Consider the following 6,085-nt stretch of genomic DNA (forward strand, 5'->3'; position numbering starts at 1 on the left):
GTAGCTTTGCTTCTGGAAATCTCACAGTGCCAGCTTGAGAAAGGAGCTACTGCTTTAGCAGACAGAAGCCCCTGCATGTCCTCTCCCAGGGCCACCATGGATGTCACCCCACATCAGTGAAAAGGACACACCCTCACCCACCCCAGTCAGTCCCAGACAAGCAACCAAGACTGCTGAGCACTGATACTTACAAAAAACCACTTCTGGGTCAGGTGGCTGTACCACCTGGATCTGAGAACCTGCAGCTTCTGCCCCTCAGACTGGAGACCTCTCCCTTCCAGGTCTCCCTTGCCCCCTGGAACATCTCATATGGCCACGGGAACCCACAACTGTCCCAGGGATGCTGGGCTCCAGTGCAGCAGGCCCACTGGGACTCAGGTAAGACTAGAAGAGCATCTTAGCATGAGGACCCTATCCAGTCGCTGGTACTCACAATTCTAAAATCTGCCAGATCAACATACAAGCTCACAGTCGGGGGACCCCACTAGAATAACAGCAGGGATCCTGGGGTGTCCTAGCTGTGCTCAGGGAGAGGGATTGGAGGGATTGGGTTAGGGTTCTAGTCCTCGTGCAGCTTTTCTCTGGGCACCCCTCCTGCCACAGGGACCTTGACCTCTGAGCTGGGGCTCCTGGCCTGAGAGAAAAGGTGTACTCATTAACTCCTCAGATAACCCCGGGGCTGCCTCCCCCCTTCCCACCTGCCCTTTCCTTATCTGGGTTCATGGTCCCATCCCACCTAGTGCTGAGCTCACCGGCTCTCTGACCTGTTTCCAGTCTTGCAGCTCACCTGATGTAAACGTAGTTATTTCCAAGTGGAAAACGTACCAGATAAGACAAGTCAGCAGTGACAAGCAAGGGACCTCCCTGGAGGTGGGTGGGGACGCCCTAATTGGGTCTTTGGAGATGCGAGGGAGAGAGGTAGCAGAAGAAGATGGGTAGCAAGGCAAGGGGAAATGGTATGGATCAGACAGCAGGAAGGAACACTGTCGTGGTGTTCAACCCCAGGGCAGGCAAGAGATTAAAGTATAAGAGACACATGCACTTTAGAAGAAACTATTGATTTCTGATTTTTAAGTGTATGTATAATCTTTCTAAATAAAATAGAAACTCCCTAAATCATAAAACTGAGGATTGATATATTTGAATTTACAAAATGCAAATCATATGGTATGGAGAAAAAGCCTCTTAATTCCCCAAGAAAACATGGCATTTATAAACACATCCACCCCACAGAGCAACTAGATCCAGCGAACACACATAGGACTCTCCACCCAGCAGCTACTACATGCTTTTCTCAAGTGCATGTGGGACATTTTCTGGGAGAGACAAGATACTAAGCCTCAAAGCAAGTCTTAATAAATTTTAAAAGATTGAAATCACAAAATAATGTGGTTTTTTTTTAAAAAAAGATCACAGTGGAATGAAACTAGTAATTAAGAACAGAGGAGACCTGGAAAATGAACAGATTTATGAAAATTAAAGAAAATTAAGCCATACACCCTGAAGCAACCAAAGAAGCTACTAGAAGGGAAATTAGAAATTACCTTGAGAATTAAAATATGTCATTCATTATATATTCATTATATTCATTATGTCATTCATTATATATATATTCATTATATATATACTGTAAAGTGTAAGTTTATGGCTTATAACAAATGCAGTGCTAAGAAATAAATGTGTATCCATGAACAGGTGCATTAAAACAAACGAGCTAAGCAGTAGCCACCTGGTCTGGGAGTTCACACACCAGTGAAACTGCGCGCCTCACACACTGGAGTGCTGGGTGTGAGTCCCAGCTCGGCCTCCAGTGCAAGCTTCCGGCCAGGGACTCACACAGGGGACCAGAACTCAACGCCTGACTTCAAGCTTCGGTCCAGCGCAGCATTGCCCATTCACAGATACTTGGAAGAATGAACCTATAAAACAGGAGCACCCTTGCCATATCTCTATCTCAAATTCTAAAAAGAAGAAGCACTTCCAACATACAACCCAACTTTACACTTTCAGAAACCGGGGGTAGAGGGCTGGAAGAACTGAGTAAGCTCACAGCTAACAGAAGACATGAAATTAGATTAGAGATGTGCTATTATGTCATTTAAAGGAACAGGAACAACAATAATGGGAAGTAATAGAGAACAATAAGAGCTGCTTTTTCAAGGTTATAAAAAGGATTTTGTTAGATTAACTAAGACAAAGAGAAAGTTTACGTAAATAAGATTGGAAATGAAAGACAACATAAGAGGTTACAAAAAGGATTACAAAATAACACCATAGCAATTGAATACCAAATGATGGCATAATCTAGCTAAAACAAATTAATTCCTAGAAATACACAATGTATTGAGACTGAATCACAAGGAAATACAAACACTAAACAGACACGTGGTTAGTAGAGAGATTGAATTAACAGTCAAAAGCCTCCCAACAGAGAAAAGTCCGGAGCCAGATGGATTCACAGCTGACTTCCACTCAACACATCAGGCAGAATTCACGGCAATTCTCCTGAACCTTAACTCATTTCTATGGGGCCGTGATTACCCTGGTACCAAAGCCACACAGAAACACTACTTGAAAACTACAAATCAATATTGCTTATGAAAACTGATGCAAAAATCCCCAACAAAGTACTAGCAACAGAGTTCAAGAGTACAGTAAGAGGATCAGCCAACAGTGATGCTGGAATGTGGAAGCCCTCTCTAAGACACCATGTTAAGAGCACCAAAGGGAAGAGCCATGTGATCTCACTTGATGCAGAAAACGCATGTGACAAAATCTAACGCCATTTCATGATAGAAACACCACATTCAACATACTAAGAATATAAAGAAACTATCTCAACATAATAAACACCAACTACAGGGAATCTTGACCATACAAAGGGTCTTCAAAAAGCTTGTGGAAAATGTGTATCCTAAAAAACTGTGCAGGCATGACACAAAAAGTTTTTACATCAAAACAAACTTATATTTTAATTCCATTTTTTCACCTCATACAAAAGAAAGCCTATTTTCACATGTATTTAACTTGCTACTGCAAGTTTTAAAAAAGGAAAAGTCATTCCCGTCGGAAAGGAACTAAAATCATCTCTATTCACAGACTAAATTGGTCTTTTTGTAGAACGCCCTAAAAATTTCACAAGTCAACACACACAACTCTGTTCGAACCGCTGAGTAAATTCAAAAAGTGGCAGGAAGCAAAATCAACACACAAAAATCAATTGTGTTTCTGTATCTCAACAATGATCAATCCTAAAGGAAAATTAAGAAAAATGTCATCTATACCAGCATCAAAAGGATAAACTACTTAAGAATCAACTTTCCCTCAGGAGGTGAAAGACTTGCCCACTGAAAACTTGCAAACACAGAGACAAAGACAGATAAACCTGAGGATGTTCCATGGCCAAGGGCTGGAGAACTTAGAGAGGTTAAGATGCCGAGCAACCTCTATCAGACCCACACCACCGGAACAGGGGCTCCCAAACGGGCAAAATGGTCCTGACCAAGGAGAGCGTGGAGATCTCACGTTCCCTGATTCCAACGATACAAGTAATTGCAGCAGTGTGAAACTGGCATAGAAGTGTATGAATTAACTGAATAGAATAAAACCCCCTAATATAAACTCTCACGCATGTTCAGTCAACTTTGAACATAGATGCAAAGTGCAGGCGGTGGAGGAAAGGATAGAGTTTTTAGCAAGTCATGTTGAAAAACCCAGACATTCACACTGCCAAAACATGTTGAATCTTTTCTTTCTTCCATGAACAAATCTAAGTTAAAATGAATTAAAAAAAAAACTAAATATGAGAGTTCAAACTGCAATGCTCTTAGAAGAAAGCATAGGAGGAATCTTGATGGTATTGGAATTAGCAATGATTTCTTGGATTTGACACCAAAGCACTGGCTTAAAATAAACTGAACCACATCAGAACAGATAGCTCCTACGCGTCAAAGGAAACACTCAACAAAGTGAAGAAGAAGCCATGGAGTAGGAGAAGATGTTTGCAGATCAAGTGTCTTGTAAGTAATGATTTCTAGAGTACATGCATAGGTATATATACACAATCCTACAACCCAACACTTAAAAAAAAAAGAAACCCGATTAAGAAATAGTCAAAGGACTTGCTTACAATTTCTCCAAACATACGTAATTGATCAGCAAACGCAAGAAAGGAGGCTCAACATTAACAATCATTCAGGGAAATCTAATGCTACGATGAGATAATATCTCACACCTATGAGTGTTGGGTGCCTATTAAAAAAAACACTCAGAAAATAGCAAGTGCTGGCAAAGTTGTGGAGAAATTGGAATCATTGTGCACTGTCAGTGGGTTTGGCCAGAGCTGGCAGCTCTGTCCACCTCGTGTGGGCGGCACTTCTACCTTGTACACCCACCATGCCTCCAGCCAGTCCTCTTGGATTTGAGAGACCTGCACCCCAAAAGACGCCATCCAGCTGAGGCCCATGTGACCGACATTTCAACAAAGCTACCTTCAAAAAACATTTTTCAAAAGAAAAAGTGGATGAGGCTGGCCTGGTGACGTAGGAAATTCATCTTCCACTTGTGGAGCTGGCATCCCTTCTAGTCTGCTAGTTATTTTTAAAAGGTTAGAGTTCTATTTCATAAGTTATTACGATACTGCGTGCAGCTAATTCCCGCAACCCGGTTCTTTGCCATGAGCTGAAAACACCAGACGCAACGAGGTATCTTAGGAGGTTTATTCCAGTGGGGCAGGAATGGGATGAGGTGGTAGGGAGGCGAGGGGGAAGGGGGAAGAAGGGGTGGCAGGCTGGAAGGAGAAGAGAGAGATAGAGCCGCACCTGGGGGCCCTTTTGTCACTCAGGTGAGCCTGCAAGGTGTGGGGGGCAGCGATGGGAGGGACTGAGGGCAGACCCCAGGGGATTGGTGCCTGAGACTGTCACAGGTGATTGCCTAAGAATGATTGGTAAGTGGGCAGAGTTGGGGATGGGGCTGGGGGGCTTGGGGTGGGATTCTCAGCTGAAATGGCTGATTGGTGGACAGCTGGACTGGCGTGGATTTTGTGAGCTGTGAGGAAGAGGAAATGGCTCCGGGTCCAGGGTGGGATATTCGAATAACTCCTTACATGGTCTCTGATTCAAGTCCTGGCTGCTCCACTTCAGACCCTACTCTCTGCAAACGTCCTGGGAAAGCAACCGAGCATTTTTCAAGGCCTTGGGACCCTGCACCCATATGGGAGACCCAAAGGAAGCTCCTGGTTCCCAGCTTTGGACCAGCCCAGCTCTGACTGGATAGGCCATTTGGGGAGTGAACAAGCAGATGGATGATGTCTTTCTATTTTTAAAGCACACCAGATATTAACTTCAGAATTAAACAGAGAGATGTGCTGGCAGATGAGGAAGGCTGAATGGGCACATGAAATGTTTTTGAGGCAGGCAGTTCCAGACAGGTCAAGGGCCTGTCTGGGAAGCCTCTCCCTGGAGCATTAGTTTGTGCTGAGGGAAAGTTGCCCATGCAAGTGCATTTGGGAAATTAAAACTCTGGGAAAAATCTTCACGGTAAGGCTTCACACTCCAGTGACAGAAAGGAGTGCAGTGTCTCCCAAACCTATCTGACCATGCAGTCCATTTAATTACATGTCACCCCAACCTTCCACCAGAAAACGCTGCTGAATGGACTTTCAGCGGGGTCACTCAAGGGCGGGTTTGCAATGAGGCTGTTACCCCCAGCACTGAGAGGGGAATATGCCAGGCACACAGGTGCTAGGAGACCCGAGAGCTGATTTTCGCAGCATGCCTCTCTCTGCTGCTAGGCTCATAGGTTCTGGTGCCCTAGGACAGTAAGACAGAGCCCTAAAGCAGCCCTGGTTCTCCGGTGGCTCAGTGGCATCAACTGACAAAATGCTAATGTGTCAGCATGACATTTGATGTTCTGGGATAGGAGTGTTGTCACCACCTTCTGCTGGTCAGAGTCCCAGGCCATCTGTTCCTTTCTTGGGCATTACCCGGAGGGTAACTGGAATACAGGCATTGGGGTGAATGCACAGGATCATCTGTTGGGGTGAGGTTGCCAGATCCACAATTGCACAAGCCCATATCACCTTGGG

Source organism: Ochotona princeps, chromosome 26 (genome assembly GCF_030435755.1).
Source record: "Ochotona princeps isolate mOchPri1 chromosome 26, mOchPri1.hap1, whole genome shotgun sequence".
Taxonomy (NCBI): Eukaryota; Metazoa; Chordata; class Mammalia; order Lagomorpha; family Ochotonidae; genus Ochotona; species Ochotona princeps.